This window comes from Periophthalmus magnuspinnatus, chromosome 21, assembly GCF_009829125.3.
Source record: "Periophthalmus magnuspinnatus isolate fPerMag1 chromosome 21, fPerMag1.2.pri, whole genome shotgun sequence".
Classification (NCBI taxonomy): domain Eukaryota; kingdom Metazoa; phylum Chordata; class Actinopteri; order Gobiiformes; family Gobiidae; genus Periophthalmus; species Periophthalmus magnuspinnatus.
Genome location: NC_047146.1, coordinates 8,711,723 through 8,729,912, shown reverse-complemented (window position 1 = coordinate 8,729,912; position 18,190 = coordinate 8,711,723). Strand labels below are relative to the sequence as shown.

Sequence of the window (18,190 nt, the reverse complement as noted above, 5' to 3'; positions counted from 1 at the left end):
TGTACCACGACCTTATTGTTTTTCACCAGTAAATATGTTTTTGTTTTGTTTTTTCAGTAAATATAAGAAGTTTACATACTGAAAAATGTTGCTATTGTTTACAGATGGTATGACTTAAAACAATGATCACTTTGAATTTGAAAACATTGAGGAATCAAAAACTGAAACTATGAGCAGCAAATCTCCAGGAGGAACATAATTATCCTTATCACTCAGTTTTTTCCTCATTACCCATCACGAAACTCACAAAATATATAAAACTGAGGGCATCAGGTTGGATGTAGAGTACCCTCACTCATAAACCCATAGTATAGAGGTCAACAGCAAACACACACAGGAGGAACACAGTACCTCATCCATTCCCAATAATGACCACACCACATTTGTTTGGCTATGTCTGTACTGGAGATACTGAGTGTAAGATGAAGGTGTTTTATATTTATTCATATAGAGCCAGTCTCTGGTCACATGATCAGCTCTGTAGTGTGTGTTATCTCTGAGCACATACCTGTTTACTCCTGTGTCCCTATTCACCAACCTTCCTTTGAACAACATGTTACCTCACATAATTCGCCATCACCGCTCCAGATATTGTGATCAGGAGAAGCAGATGGCATGAAATGACCGAGTTATTTGGCGCCCGGGCCCATCGGTGTGTCGCCATGGAAACCGTTACGCTCCGGCATCTTCGTAATGGCCACAATTAGACGGCGAGGAACAACAAAGTGTTTGGGAGCGAAGAGGAGGGACAGATGTTGCTATGTTGATTCATGCCCATCACAGTGTTATTATGACTGTGCTGGCGGTTACGCAGGTACCGATAATGGGAGTGGAGACGGGGAGGGGTAGGATTTCAAACACGCACTGTAACTTGTAAATGTTGGACCCAAACTGCTGAGAAATGCCACAGACCGACAATTAAAACAAGAAAGCACAGTATGTTCATAGGGAAGTGTGTACTTTGCTTTTGACCTATTCTTAAGTGCTTGTCTTGAGTAACTAAAAGGCATCATGAGGAAAAGTAATGCTATAGTGCTAATCTGAAGGCATATTATGATTATAAAACTATTAATGCTTTGAATAATTGTATATCTTTCCAAGTCACCGGATAAAAAACACACTACCAAAAAAATCAGATCGACAGTAGTGAGTAGAGAGTGTTGGACATCATTGGTTGCCCGGGCAGATCCACTGATCCACAGGTTGGCGATGCGATTCCAGCTCCCACAGATGAATGCTATCGTTCTATTCTTGGGCAAGACACTTAACCCACCTCACCCCCAGTGTCTCCATACACTGGTGTACGAGTGTGCGCGTGAATGGGTGAGGGGTTCCTTGATGTAAAGTGCTTTGAGTGCATTGAACTTGACCGTCGTTACCATCTTGCCTCACAGTGTTTACAAAGACTGTTATCATATTTGTCCTCAGTGGCAGAGGTGGGTTACATTAGCACATTTCCTTTTTAAATGCAACTACTTCAGGCTACTGCTCTCAGTCGTTTTCAGACACCATACCTTTACTCCTCACTGTGAGTCTATAAGTAACAAAACCTTCACGTTGTCAATAATAAACGATTTGAACATTTTTGTGTCTTGCACCACTCCTTAAGATATGATTTAGTTTTCCTTATTTGTATCTGTCTTTTGAAAATACCTTATGTTTGCACCCTTTACTGTTGTGTCTATTTACATTAACCTCAAACTGTGAATCAGATGTTACTCTCACAATTACATTTCCTTGAACTGAGGAACTTGTATTTCAAGTTATTGAGTCTTATTATTTTAATGGCACTAACCTCAGGCTTCGACCTAGTGGTTTTGAAGAATTCTTTTTTTGCATATGCTTTTTTCACTGGTGCACCTGGCCCATGTAAATACCCTGGTTACTGAGAGATGCCTATATTTGGAGTCGGAGTTCAAAGGCAGAGACCTGATGAACTGCAGCTGACTGACACACACCTGGAGCAGAGCGACCGCAAGAGCAGACTGCAGACAGGAGAGCGGTCACACTGTGGAGTCTACAATGGAGGTACATGGTAAGGATTTATATTCATCTTTTCATCAGCTCCTTCTAATGGTGCGTTTAATATTATGGCATTTTATGAATATTATTAAGTCAAGCCGCAGGATGCAAATCTCTGGTTGATTTTCATATGCAAAGTTAGCACTGCAGCAACAGCAGTGATGAAAATGGTTTAGGACGGCACATGATTTTTCTTGTTAAAAACTTTATGAAGATGCTATTGACATGAAAAACTGTTTTTCGTCAAACCAAACATGTACTCATCTATAGTGGCAATATGATTTTAAGTTTTCTATTAGACATATTTGCATGTATGAGCAAAATATGAAGGGGGTGGGTATAAAGTGGAAGTGTCTTGAATGGGCCAAACTGACTGAAGTCATGGGGATTGTCCAATGAATGGAATGTGCAATATTTTGGATGGCGCAATAATGGGAACTGTGCAATGAGTGTAATGTGCAATCAGGAGAACTGTACAATGAGTGGAATATGCATTTTTTATGGCCCAGATCAATACTGGGTCCTGAACAGTGGTGGATGAAGTACTCAATTTTGTTGCTTAAATAAAAGTACAGATACAGAGGTAAAAAGTTACTTAAGTAAAAGTATCACATGAAAAAAATCTGCTTAATTAAGTGCTTAAGCAGCTGTAAGTAACTATTTAAGTACCTGTTTAAAAATGCACTTTAAGAGTAAAAAGTAAAAGTATTTCACACAAGTGTTGTTCATTTGTTACATGTAGTGATACTGACTTGTTATATGTAGTGATACAGATTTCCGTCAACAGTAGGAATAGTCAATCTATAAATTTTTATTATGAATTTTGTGCATTTATTTTTGCCAAAATTGTAACCTGAAAGCTTTAGTCAGGATGTTACCAAGGACATGGTAAAAATAACCCCTTAAATCATTTGAAAAGTACTTTTTACTTTTCAGTTCTGTTAAAAAATGTAGTTGAGTAAAAAGTACAGATACCCCTCTCAAATGTAGAGAAGTAATGTAAAAAGTACCCACCGTAAAAATGTACTTAAGCAAAGTACAGATTCCTAAAAATTCTACTTAAGTATAATGTTTTATTACTTCTACTTTGTTACGTTCCACCACTGGTCCCGAAGTATTTAACCAAGCACCTTTTTCTACTAAGTGCATTACGTGTTTTCAGTAAATGTGTCCACTGCAATTTCCTGTGTTATTTCACAGTAATGCACTTATAATTTATGTAGGTTACTTCTCTTTGGGCTGAGTTCTTTGCATGTGTGGATTATAGCTTGTTACTAATATGTGTTGCAAGCATTTTTACTGGAATAAAATATGAATGAGACATTCAGCTGCGGTGGTGGAATGTATAGAGCATCTACTGTCTGAAATAATAATGGTATCTTGTCTCCTCGAGTCTTTTAGGGTCTATCTCTGAAATCATCCACGATATCTTAATCAGGTCAAACTGAGAGTCATGGGTCTAATACTATAGTGTGCTGTGTGCGCTTGTTTCTTTTCATTCCTATGCTGCAGTTTTATGAATATAGTTGGTCCAGCCATGAGTGCCCCTGGAGAGGCTGTGTCGTGGTACTGTCCCTTAGTCCGGGCTAAATAAAACATTTGGACTGTAAATGGGGTGAGTTGACTCTTAGGGTTTTGCAGACAGCTGGTTAGATCTCTTTGTGTTGTGATTTATTATTCATCGGCACATTGGAGCGTGCAGCAGTAATTGCAGTGTGCAGCCGTGGTACGGAGTCTGATGCCGCACAAATGAATAAATAAATCTAGATGGTGGGGCCATTTGAACGCTTGACATTTACTGATGAGGCAATTAAGAGAGCAGCACATAAACACAACCTGTATTACTGTGGCCCCATGCTGCACTGTACAGCTCATGCTGACGTATTTCTTATTCAAACAATGTGTGTCATACATACAATGACATATATCCTTTACATGCAGTGAAAACACACTGTACATCACAGTGGACGCACCAGAGTGTGGATGTGTTTTAGCAAACCATCTGCTTCAGGTCTACAACCAATCCAAATGAGAGCTGTATAATAGGTTAGGAATCACAATGTATTGTTACATAAAGACATATAGAGATCAGACGCAATGAACAAGAATGGATTCTTTCCCATCCCCACAGTCAAAGAGAAACTGTAAACACAATACACCACATGCACAACCGAGCAGATTAGTATAAATACTCCTTTTGCTTTGGTCATTCCTTAATGTCCACCTAATTAAAACTGACCACTTTAATTTGATGTGAGCAAATTACTCTTCAAGAACTGCTGCCCAACACATTTAATGAGGAGCTTTCTCACTGTAGTAAATGGAAGACAAATCACTTACCTACAATGGGGGGATGTGACGCATTTAAATGTGAAGGCCTACAGTCCTGCCTGGAAAAATCAATGGCATGTAGGCTATAAGGGATGGTCATTTACATGCTCGTACCTTCATGTAGCTTTGGTCTTTATGGTTGTTTGTTTATGTTATGTTTTGCTCAAATACATGACTGGAATATGTAATTTCTGTGACATGTTGAGAGATTCCACCCCCAGCACAAAAAAAAAAGAGGAAACAGTTGCAGTTTCACATGGCCACTTGTTAAAGGCTGGAGTGATCCTATTAAAAGTATAGTTTGGCCTCTCGTTCCTGCGTCCTGGCTTTCTTCGCTTCTACATTGACCAACGAGGAGCAGGCTCGGTTCCCCGCCGCGTGACCCAGCCCCTCCGTGACTCCGCCCCTTCCACTCAGATGTGGATGCGAGAAAAAGGGCCAGCAACAATGTGACAGACAACACAGCCCCTTCCACTGCTCTGCTCGCCGTAGTAGTGGATATCTCCTCAATGAAGTGCGTGCTGAGGCGATCCAAAGTGGTCCGCCTTCTCCGCGTGCAAACGAGCGAAATGCACCGATCAGCCGCACGAGCTCCAGCGGCAGTGGCACGAGCAGCATCCCGCGAGGAGCAGCACAGTTTTTAGGTAAGGGCTTTGTTCGCCTTTGCGCAGGATTTCCATTCAGTCTTTGCATGTGCTCCTTTTATTATGCGCGCTTTGTGCAGGACTCGGGGCGCGAACGTGGAGACAAAAATATTGTCGATTAACGGGAACATATTTAGTGGTTAATGTAGCCTAAACACGCGGGTGGTTTGGTGAGATTTGAGGTTTTATTCCTTGGTTTATCACAGTGAGGAGGTCCAAATATCTGTGTTTTTGCCATTTGGCTCCAGTTCTGTGGTGGTAAAATGGATTAATAAACATAAGCGGAGTGATTGCCCTTTGCAGCACAGTGTGTCCGTGTAAGAGTCTTTATGTGCGATGCTCTCCTCACCACATGCGCCTATGGACACACTCTTCTTCTAGAGTTCATTCACTTCATTCAAAAGTCAGGCCTTCACCAACTTCTCCACTAGAATCATTTTATGGCCACTTTTCCTAAAGTCTAGTCTACAGGTCCATGGACCATGCATGATGTTATGTCTGTTATTTAGATTACAATGCAGGCCAATGTTAACAACTGAAAGCCACGTTTATAGTAAAATATCAAAATGCATGTTTAGATAGTCCTAACTACATGTGAAGAGCACCATGCTAAAATCTGTCATTTGTATGCCACGAAACATTAAAACACTAACCTTTAACTCCAAAAACATTGGTCATTGGATTGGATGAAAAATTATCTTAAAAGGTACACACACACCCCCCCCCCCCCCCCCACACACACCCCACACACACACACACACACACACCCCCACAAGCTGTAACATGCTGTAAGCTGCAAATACTTTAAATACTTAGAACATTTGCATTGTCAATGCCAGTGGCGGATCATGCCCTCTGAACCTTGACCTCCAGCTAATCATATTTGCAAATTCACATCAACGACTGAACACAACTGTAAAGACACATGTTTTTCCTTTATGTATGTCTCATTAGCTATAATCCTGCTGATTGCACATAGAGCACATCATACTAACGCACTACACTGTTACTACACTTCAGTCACTGCTGCTGTCTTCTCCGCTGCTCTTGTTGTACGTCAGGGCATCTGACGTGTAATCCAACAGTTCATTCATGCTGTGCGCCGTGAGGTCTGAGAATTGATCCAAGTGTCGGTAAATCCTTTGCTAGTAGCCCGGGTGTTTTTAGTTGCACTTCTCTTGTGAGCGTTTCACGACATCTTATAGCATGAAGACAGACAGCTCCTCTTTGAAAATAATTCCCATTATTAGCCCAAATGTAAAATCCAAACAAAAACATCTTCTCATTATTTTTTGTTCTTAAACTCCACCAAAAGTGAAACGCAGATCAAGCTAGTCGTCCAGTAACTTAAATGCACGCAAAATAGTGAGGCGCCTGTTGAGGGTCATTACACAGGAGCGGCGCAGGCCTGTGAGATGGTGTGGGCTGGACCATGGAATTTGACATTGAGGACAAAGGTGTCTTTTGTCCCGGGCCCCAGGGTCTTAGGGGCCCAGTATTGGATCCTCTTCCTGTTAATTTATATTAGAGAGGGGTCACAAGTGAGGCTTCTTGCTCCAAGCCCCGAAATTTCTGTTGACTGCCCTGGGTGGGACTAAATACTATGGACTAATGCACTAGGGCTGCTTTCTGTCTATCATCTGCAAAGAGAGAATCTGATTGGTCAGTGCTAACATCAGGGCCCTCTGCTTGCTGTCCGAGGCACATTGTGAAGGAGCGAGTGGTTCTAAATGTGTAACCCATCAAATCTGATTGGACACTATAGTTGTCTGTACCCAGGACATTACTCCTTCTTATTTATGAAATGTTTGCTAGAAATATAGCCTTAGAGTTATGACTTTATTTATATATTTTGTGCAATTTAAAAATATTATATTGACCATACAAATATTTGGGCCTTTTGTGAAGGCCTAGAAGTCCCTGATGGTTCCCCTCTGGTCAGAACACTGGCACTTTGCATATCATGGTTTGATCTATAGTGTTCGCCTTGTAAAGCCTTTTAACACACCAGTGTCAAAAGTGTTAATGTGTTGTTTGGATGTTAGGGGGGTTGCCATGCGTTGGCCTTTTCAAGTACTGCTGGAACCAGTTATCTGAAATGACCAAAGGCAGAGATTACGGGGCGCCAGGGTTGCCATTTTCCCTCAATGTCACACATCACCTTCAGGAGGATGCAAAAAAATACATTTTTGTGTGAAAATGCATTCACACCTGTATGTATTATAGTCACTGAAATCAAAGCTACCTCTATTCTTTCAGTTCTAGCAAAGGGAAATTCTTCACACCAGCTGCTTGGGCATTTCTTTTGTTTCTAAGCAAGATGCATAGATGCGTGCATATTTACACTTATGTTATACGCTACTTGATAGATTCTTGTATTTGTTCCTAAACATCTGTGTCCTAGGGTTTCCCACACCCCCTTAATCACCATTGTATATGTCTGCTGCCACCTCTTGGTCTCCACAGCTGTTCATTGTCTCTAAAGTGCAGTCTTGTGCGGCCTCTGTATGCAGACTGGATACAGGTGTGATGAGGCAACACTGCCAAACAATACTCCCCCTTTTCAAATCCGAACTTATATCACCTGCAATCAACACTCACCACACAGGTTTTGAATGGAGTTATAATAGTATTGAGGCCATATTACACACTAATTGCACCAGTTTGAGTGTGACACAGGACTGGACAACAAAGGTGAGGATTTTCCCTTTATATCCTATGAAACGCATTTGTTGTAAGTTACAAGTTGTATTTGGTAGCAACAAATGAATCAGCTTACCCAGAAAATGACTACTCACACTTCAGCAGGATGACTCATTTTTGGACATGGAGCATATTGTGCCGTTGTTGACAGTTTAAGTAACCAGACTTGGACTTAGTTGTTAAGCTAAAGGGCAAATGCACGATAGTAAAGACAAATCTCGTATCTATGGCGTTACTAGACCCTCAAGCCTAGTGTCAGATACATCTTTGTTATTCTTTCAGTGGGAGAAGAATTGCCCTGCTCGTCATCAGACTTGCGCCATGTATTCTGCCTTGATTGAATGTAATTTCAAGGTGGAAAGAATAGACTCAGAGTACACCAATCATAGAAATGTTATGTGTGCGCCAGTTCATTTCTCCACCGAAAAAATCATTATTCTAAATGCTTTTAGAGTTTTTAGATCCAGACAAATCGCTCCACCAACTCAGAACAGCTATGCACTAGGTATCATTCAGCTGACAGAAGAACATAAGTGCAGTAGCAGATCTGATGTTTGATTTTGGATGTTTTAGTTTAAGAAATTCTGATACGGGATAGACTGTGCTTCGAGATCCCATCCCTGCTCTATGATTGGTGGAGGGTGTCAGAGGGAATTCATTTTGCATTGTTTTGCATTACTGATACCACACTATACTCCACTAAATGCATTAGAACATAGGGACTGAATTCGCCTCTGCTACAAAACCGTGCTCGATATTGTATTGGAATCTACTTATTGAATGATTAATGTAAAAAGGACTGTCCCAGATTTATTCGCCTGGCCCCATTGAGGCACTTGTGTGTGAGTGTGGCGGAAACAAGTCTGGATACAACCAAACTGAATTATGAGAAGCCTAATCAATAGCCAAGCTGTTTATAAATGATGCAGCCTTTTGTTTATGCTGCTGTTTTGTTTGTGCCCAATTAACCGCAAGAAATAAACTAGGATCTGGGACAGCCGTGACAGAAGTGTCCAAGGACAGTTTTGCAGGAATCATTCAGATAGATGGGCTACGCTCGATCTGTTTAATAGCTGCACACTGACTGTAGCACCTTTTCAATATTTCAGGACTGCTCGGAAACGTCACTTTGATTTAGGCACAAGATGAAACTCGTGAGAACAGGGTTAGATGTCGAGCCATATTAAAAGTTTCTAATTGAATCTTAAGGCGTACGACAGCAACTTGAAGCTCGGGCTGTTTCTAGGGACACACAATCAATGTAAGTCGCAGTTTTCCTTTCCTGTGAGGAGGAGCAGCACTTAGGGACTTTTGAGCTGCTAAAACATTCACTTAGCTGGTTGATGTTTTTGGCATGGTGCAGTGTAGTCAGATGGTCATTTCTAACTGGCGCAAGAATCTTGTTAAAGAATTAAAAATGCTCTTTTTCACTCACAACATGCCAACAAATATGTACAACCCGCAGTGCCACTACTCGGGGGCAGATATAGGTACAAGGATTTATGGGTACTCTTTGTTACTGATACTTCTTTCAATATCTTTTCAAATCATGTCACCAGTGTTAGGAATAATGCTGTTTAAGTATAACAGCCTTAGTAAGGGTGTTATTTTTGCCAGTAATGAGTAATTTAATGAATGACTCTTTCCTCTGCTGTAACACTGTTGTAGTTACTGTCAATGTAACGAGGCTTGTTATTTTACTGTAAGTTTCAGCAGGTGACAGATCAGACACCCTCTCTCGTCTGGGACAGTGACTCGATTAAACAGAGATTGATGGTAAAAGTGACCAATCAGAGTCAGCGCTGGGTGGCCTTATAGTCTTTCTTGACCTTCCATTGGTTTAGCGCTGATGTGGGTGAATACTCGCTGTTTTCAACACACATGAGGAAATGTGCATATTCTTGTGGGTTGTGTGAATAAACATTGTTATTTGGTGACTCTTTGTGATGGGAGCACAATCAGACAATTACAGGGAGGGAGTAACAAGTTCATCTCGAGTTTATAGAGCACTAAAAAGACGTCAGCGATGTGATAGTGGACACAGCCTTCTGCTCACGCTACTTATCGTAAGAGCAACTGATCCAATATCTGTTTGTAATGTTCTGATATCTGTGTGTTTGGTAAATGCTGTTTGGCCACAGTCTGCTGTGTAAAGAGGACAGTTGTGTTGTTGTGACCGTACAGTTATGAGTCTGCTGGTGATTTTGATCTCTGTGGAGGATATTGGCTTATATTTCTGGCTCTGGGTGCATTTGATGATTTGCAGGACATATAAGTCTGAATATGGTTCATTTTTACTTTGAAAACAGCTGGAGTGTGTTTTTGAGGATTTTTTTTTGTTAGTAATTTAATAGTTAGTTTATCTGGTAATTAGTTACTTCCATCACACAGTAATGCAGTTACTAACGCAGATACTTTAAGCAAAAGTAACAGGTAACTATAACTAATTCACTTTTTGAAGTATCTTGCCCAACACTGCTTCTCACGTCATGGCCTCTATAATTTCCCCAGTAGAGCTAGAGGTCGTCCAATAGGGACGTATTGGGTGGAGACAGATGTCGGATATTTGTCTTGTCTCTATGGTTGCTTGGCAGTATTTGACAATACTGATATTATGATTTTAAAATCCATAACAAGGGCATGGTAACAAAAAGAAAAATACATTTTGCCATTTTTTTTTCAAAATAGAGATATCTGTTTTTACGATTGAACCCTTCATATAACTCTCCAGTCTCTGGCCTACCGGCACTTTAATGTCTTTTGTTTCTTCTGATAATGCACCATGACTGTGAATCCAGCTCTCAGTGGAGGTAATGCTCCTTAGAGGGTTGCCAGCCACCATTAAACAACAAAAAGAGTTTAGTTTAGTTTCTTCTTTATTTGTCAGGGACCAAATGTACAAATTCATTAATCTTACAAAAGTGAAGATGATTTGTACCAGATTTAGCTCCTGCTTCTTTCCATCTGCAGTCCCTGAAGGAGACGGGTGTCTGGAACAGCGTCAGGCAGTTGTTACCTGTGAACAATGTGATTGATGAAAAGGTGTGATCCTGTCTATTACCTGGAGAAATGCTATGTAAAATGCATAGACTCTCATTTTTCATCTTGGAGCATTTATCTTTACTAGAAAACATTCAAATCAGGCAGAGACTCTTTAATTATTCACTTTTGTCAAAATGACAAACTGTATTTTTCTGGAATATAAAATCATTTGTCACATGATTGTGCAAACATACAGCCACCTTTCCAGCCAGTTACTCTTCTGTTTCCATTTGTAGTGATTAGTCTGTTCAAAAGACAAATCTGATGCTCTGAGGACAAACTGGGTGTGACACCATGGTGCACAGAGACATGGGCAGCTTATAGAAAATAGTCCCTAAAATCTTCAATATTTGGCCAATGAAGTAATCCCAGTCCTGCCTCAGTACAAGCCAATACTAACCTTAAAAGTTTCCCCGACTCTTTGGTGGTCACTGCCCTCCAAGTTCCCATCCAGGCTGATTTCTGTACCCGCTCCATACTGTACATGATTACAGTACGAGGCTGGGCACGGAGGAGGTGGAGGTGTAATTTCAGCTGGCCGCTAACCCACCAGAGCAGCAGTTATCTGAGCTCGGCCTTCCAAACGCCAAATCATCAGACCCAGCTGTGCCTCTCACTCCTGGAGCAAGGGCACTCAGCACGCATTCATGTCCTGCCCCAATAATTATAGCCATCTCAAGATTTTAAAGGTGCACTGTGTAAGTTTTCTAGGGAGGGGGGGGGGGTCGTCTCCACGGCGATGTTATAGCTTTGACTAGAATGTTCTGCACTTCGGCATTCAGTTTGTATCTACGTTGCATTTATTCTATTATGGCTGCTTCTATGCCTTAAGAAACACACATTCTTTTTGTGAATAGGATCACATCTCCACAGATCTGACCTTAAACTTGGCCTTGTGGTGTCACCTGCTTGTTCCTATGGAGATAAGTGTTGTCACGATACAAAAATTTCAAGCTCGAAGTATCACATAGACCAGTATGCTCAAGATAAAGCTATCTAAAGCTATGCAGGAAAGGTTCTGTCCTGTGAATGTGACTTTTTTAGTGTCGATATCTGAGTATCCAGTTTCATTACTACTTTTAGTGTTGATTAGCAGATTTTCAATAGTTTTGACAATCTCAATGGCGATAGATGAGTTTAATGCCATACTACTTTCAGACAATCCATTAGAAAAGTTGCATAGTGTATCTTTAAAGGTCCTATATTCGCAAAATTGACTCTTGTGAGCTTTAATTCATGTTATAATGTTGGATCCTCATCAAAAACACACTTAGACTTGTGTTTTGCTTCATCAACACATGTTTGAGTAATCCTTTATTATTAGTGTGTCTACATTTCCAAAGCTCAAAATGCTCTATTCCACCTTGTGATGTCATGTAGTGTTTTTTTTTTGTTTTGTTTTTTTTAGTTTACAGCTACCTTTTACCTTTAGTTCAGTAGATTGGGAATTCTATGGCTGAAATGTGCAAACGATTCTAGTGAAAGTGTACAGAGTTTAAAAACACAGTGGAGCACTTCCTGTATTATCACATGACATCACAAGGTGGAACTGAGTGTTTTCCGTTCCGTTTGAGAGAAGAACTTAGCCTAAATATGCAGGTTGTGTGTTAAACATGTGTGAATGGTTTGTAATGAGGAAATATTATAACATAGATCAGAAAATAGCATTATATGTCTCCTTTAAACTTTCTCGGGTGTCTTGTGATGGGACGGCACGTGTCTTCCTTGTTGTGTCTCCACGAGTTGGAGAGTTTGAGCTACTTAAGGAGGTGTAGCTTTCATAGTGGTGCTCCAATAAGCTGCTAATGACAGCCGTGTTTAGCAGTAAGTGTCCAGGGGTCACTCAAGATTACCATGGTAAGTCCACTGGAAATGGCTCTTTGCTCTCAGGTAAAGGTTTTCCTCAGGACACTCAATTGTGCATCAATATGGCTCCTTGTCACAGGTCAGACAGTAACAGTGTGCTTTTAATAATGTTAATAATTATCAAATAGGAGACGTGCCCACACCATGCACTTTCTGTATTACTGTTTCATGCTTCTGCTTCATCCATCCAAAGAGTAAAAAGTAGTGTGTCTAATATCTGAAACGGCTCTAATAGTTTTGGTGCCTAAGTTGGAGTTAAGTTGTTAGGATTCAATTTAATAGTTCAGATATTATAGTATAGAAAAATTACATTCAAAGTCATGGCTGCATTAGGTTTCAAATGATTTTAAATGCAGCTATTCATTCATAAAACCTTAAAGGGCAGAAAAAAAGTATTTAAAAAAGTTTAACAAAAAGACTAGAAGCTCACAAATGCAATCTGAAAACTATTCTTATACAGAATACTAAAATTATTACTGGTATTGAATATTGGTATCGATACTGAAAAATTAGCCGAATCAGGCATTGGTTCCATAACTATAAATAATAAGTTAAGCCAATATTGTGATTAGGCCTTTAATTGGATGTAATAAAACTATTTACCCGCTGATTTTGGCCTAGAATAATGTTGACCTTTTATTCATATGAAGCTGTTATTGAAGGTTATGTAGTTATTTGAACGATAAATACACTAACAGTTACATAACACGTGAAAGTGAAAGTATCAGTATCGAAACTGAAAAAGCTGGATCGGTGCTTCCCTAATTAATAATCTATTAATTTAAACTGCGTATGCGTGCTTGTTGACAGTGTGCTGTACTGTGGGTATCACGCTTTCTCTCCTGTCTACATCTGAACCTATAGCTGTATTTTCTGATCCACCGTGTGAGGTGTGTGGCTGTATTTCCTCCCAGGTCCTTGCTGTTGGCAGGCTGTCTTTGAGAGGGCTCTCTGCTTTCTGAAAGCCTATCATCAAAACGTACTGCACTCTGTGATTTATCAGAAATGGACGCGCAAAGGCCAGGATGACTCAAATGCTTCCTGGACACACGCAGACATATGCATTAGCCTCTGTATTTACGGCTACACCGCCTCATCTGAATGTGACCTGTGCTTACTGCTGCTGTACCCATAGGGATGTGTACAGTTTTCTCATATAGGCCTGTCATGGTAATTACTATATCGACTTTATTCGACTGAACAATCATATTTGGCGTCAATATTTATCATGTGGACTTTTTGTTTGAACTAGTGTGTGTCATTTTTCTGTTCCGTGATAAGATTTGAGCTGTATTGTTATGAATAAATAACTTCCGTGACTCATTATTAGAGCTCGACTGATATGGGTTTTTTCATTTTCCCCTGCAGATACTGATTGTGTAGAATCCAGAGAAACCGATGGCTGATAAGCTCTTATGATGTTTTTGGGTTATGTAGATGCAATTTTGAATATTTTACTCAAATCCTGTAATTCAGATTTACTACAAAGTCACCTACTGCCCTTTTTGCTACAGATCTATAAGCGACGAGCCGATTCTCACAATTTGAGCCAGATCTCTTTACATGGGTCATGAGTTTTACGCCTCAGAAGAACAAAAAAACGCTTCCCCTGAGGGCTGCCAACTAACAATTACTGTAGTAGTGGACTAGTCAGAGATCCATTTTTTGATTAACTGAGAAAATAATTGAACAATTCTTTATACTGTACATTTGTTGTTGTTTTGTACATCATTAATGGACTAAAGGTTGCAATATGGTGGCTGAAGAATAGTTACAAATAAACTGTAATTGCTAAAAACATTGTCATTTTGATTTAATAATTAGAGATCGACCGATACGTTTTTTTTGTTGAATCCAAAAGCACTAATGGGCGATGCCAATATTTTTTGCCGATATGTAATTTTCCCCAAATTTTGTCATTAAAATTTACTCTAAGCTCATCCATAGCTCTTTTAAACCTTAAAGAGAGCTGTGCGGTCACGTTTTGTACGCTTATCTCTTTGCACTAAAGTGTTTAAATAAAGCTTTATATTCTTTAAGCAGCAGGTGGGACAAAAGAAAATATCGGCCTGTGGTGGAAATTTAAGGCCAATAGCTGATTTGCTAAAAAGTGCAAATATTGGCGTATTATATCGGTCGGTATATTTTAATAATACCACTGTCTTTGATATAAAATGTCTTTTCATATGTTTTAGGGTCTTTGTAGTCCATATAATTATTATGATTATTAAAATACGACTACAACTGTTTTTCATGACCAACTAGTCGCAATTAATCAATGAATTATTGCAGCCCTAGTTTCCTCTATTATTTTTATGCTAGTTATTAATATACATGACATTTAATGAAATTACACTTTCTTCTCTGTTCAAAGAGCTCAGCCTTCATGGAGCTCTTTTCCTCCTGTATCTGTAATGTTCACACATTTAGTATAATAAATGTGATACTATGAAAATATGTTTGTTGATTCAAATGCCGTCGTGCCAATACTAGTGCTTGTGTTATGCTTTTCCGCACATGACTTTCTCCTGTCGGCTCCTCTTGTTCTGAATGAGTCACAGTTGTGCTGCTGTGGCTCTAAATGAAACACGTCCTCTGCCCCTGTAATTACAAGGGGCTCACACTTCACACGGAGAGGGAGGGAGAGCCAGTAATTGGAGGAGTCTGAACCTTCTCCAGGTGTGCTCAAGCATTACGGCTATAATCGGGACGTAAATCTATCACTTCCTGTGGGGATTGTTTGAGAGAATTGTGTATTTGAAGGTGAAAGGTTCGAATTGGTGCTGTGTAAAGAAAGATAAGCCAAGTATTTGTTTAAAAAGGTGCATAGCCAACAGCCCGTAACATCAAAGTAACATGACTGATTAACAGTAGCCAAAAATGTTAGTGTTAGAGCCCCAGGTCCTATGTTCGTTCCCTTTTAATATCTGTCCTATATTTTTGATTGAATGTCTCCTTTCCCCATGTAGTCCAGGCAGTGTGAGCCCTCACTTCTAGTTGGAGGACTGTGTCTCACCTGCAGCCACCTCCCATGTTTTAAGGAGAATCGACACACCTGCTCGAGGCCTCTAGCCTTTGTGGCCAGTTGCCATGTGTATTTGTGTGTTTAGTTCTGTTTATGCGTCTCTTGTTTTATCACTCGATTCTGTTTGTAGGTTTATGTGATTTGTTTATTTTGGGACACTCGTAGTTAGATATTGTCTTTTATGTCCCTTGTTTTTAATAGACCTACATGACTAGTTTTTTGAGACCATTTTATCTGTTAAACCTGTTATTCATCTCACTTGTTCCCACATTTGAAGAATGTGAAGTTGATTCCTATTTAACAGTCTTTGAACGCATTGCAACAGCCTTAAGATGGCCCAGTGATATTTGGCCCTGTCGTAACGGGTGTGTGTAGCGGACCAAGGGATGCAGACTCGGGGCAGATTTACAGTATTTATTATAAAAATGGAACAAAGTACGAACAGCAGGTGATCCGGAGGTGAGCAGGTGAGCAGGAACACAGGAAACACAGGGACCGGGGACATGAAGGGACCACAGGACGACAGGCAGACCCGACGGGCGTAGGGCAGAGCGGGCAGGAGACATCCAGGGCCGGAACACGACAGGAACAAGTGAGGACGACAAACACAGCACAGACGATCTCGCACCGAGTGTCTTCCCCCATCTCCTCTTATCCATGGCAGATGTGGTGATTAGCCAGATAGAGAGCAGGTGTGCGCGGGAGGAGCCGAGAGCTCCGCCCAGCTCCAGGTACAGGCAGGTGAGGGAGGGGGAAGAGCACACAGGGAGGAAAACCAGGAGCGGACAGTGCGGATCATGACAGGCCCGTTTTGTTGCAATCTACACTCACTGGTAAAGCTCAAGAAGTTGGGGCTACTTTACCACATGAAGAAAGTTTGTGTTATGACATTGTTAAAGCTGCCATTTTTTTAAATGGTTACCAATTGGTACCTGAGGGTAATTCAGGCAGTATTCCAAAGTTCAAGTCATTCCTATTCTTAGTTTGCTAGAGAGAAGGGGAATCTCTTTGATAAATGCTGCAATTCTGCTAAAGTTTCTGATTTCAGTGCATTCCGAGAGCTCATTTTGTTAGAGGACTTTAAGCCGTGTTTGCCTGAATGTGTTGTTTTGTATTTAAATGGGGAAAAAGGTCCAAAGCCTTTCTGAAGCTGCCATGCTGGCAAATTAATTTGTATTGATTTGCAAAAGTAACTTCTCTGTGACTCCACCTAAATGTTCCTCACATTTTCCTGTTTCTTCTGTATCACTGAAGGTGAAAAGACAAAGAGCTCCGAGAAAATGTTTCTACTGCCATAAATCTGGACACTTCATTGCCAACTGCCCAGCCCTGAAGCGAAAAGCAGAACTCTGCAGCCAAACCAACAGGTGTCAGTTCGATTCAGTCTGATTCAACCACCCTAGACACAGACACTAACCTCCTGAGAGCCCAGAGAATGGCAGAACCTCATTTTCATACTGCAGAGATGGACTGTACATGGGAGTCAAACAACAACATCCAAACGTTAAGACTGAAAGAGATTGTTATTTGATCATGTCCATGCCTCATAACCAGAGCTCAGAGGAACTTTCTCCGGCTTCAACCTCTGTTCTATACATGACTCCAAATTTCATAAGGTTTGTAGACTTGTAGCACCTGGTTAATGTATCTTTAAATGTGTCACTCCCACTCCAGTGTCTTGTCCAGTCTGTGTGTTAGGTTTGATAACATTTTTAGAGAAGTGTTGTTCTGTGCATTTCCGCTTTTTGTGTATTTCTGCAGAAAAGCTGATGCTATTTGCCAAAGTTTGTATAGCGTTGGCAGTCACAAGTGCAATGACTTTCATGTTTGTATTATGTGGTTTGTAACTGCTCCTCCTACAGCTGTATGTGCCAAGTTTCTGCTGCTGATACCTCTTGTTTCTGTATGCAAGCCTTGATCTGGCAGACCTCTCTTGTGATTGGTGCGTGGAGTTTGAGCTAGCACTGGATATTGGGTCGTGGATGTATCTGTTGATTGGTACAACACCCTATAGTCTGGCCACTCCTGAGCCGTCACCTGCTGCCAGCTGCCGTACCTTTAAAAGGACCACTCTTTGCTGCTGTATTCTGTCTGGATTCTGTGAAGAGCCTGCCACCTTTGTTCCGTTTCTCTCTGTAGTTTTGGTCTAATTTTTTGGTCTAATTGTAATTTTCACTTTTCTGTTTTCTGTTGTAAGGTAAGGTCACTCTTTAGTAGTTATACTTATTATTACTTATGTTTATGCTGCAAAAGATATTATGCTTGAATAAGCCTTTTTCAGATCATGAGATTATTGCAACACATCAACATTTCTGTGAAGTTTCTCAATGAGACATTTAACAACCATTATGCTATTAGTTTTGTATTGGTTATATATAACAAAATAATCACAGTGTTTGTCCTCGTATTGATTGATCACTATTTTTGATTCAGTTTAAATCTGACCTTTTTAAAACAAAGAAAATTTTATATTAATATTAATTTCAGGAACATGAAACTGACTTTCCAACCAACAATGACAGACTTTAAACAATATCCCACACACGCATACACTCAC

The 18,190-nt window shown here is 40.3% G+C and overlaps 1 protein-coding gene across 2 annotated transcripts in view; it reads left to right on the top strand.

The window, feature by feature from the left end:
• The first annotated feature begins 2,011 nt into the window (after positions 1-2,011).
• Positions 2,012-18,190, top strand: part of st6gal2a (ST6 beta-galactosamide alpha-2,6-sialyltranferase 2a) — a 50,949-nt gene continuing 34,770 nt past the window's right edge. The window contains exon 1 of one of the 2 annotated variants that reach the window (XM_055230432.1): positions 2,012-2,035. The gene's annotated coding sequence lies outside the window, so the exon portion shown is untranslated. Of the gene's footprint in view, positions 2,036-4,781; positions 4,998-18,190 lie in introns of those variants that run through there. The other variant, XM_033986838.2, reaches the window with a different exon arrangement.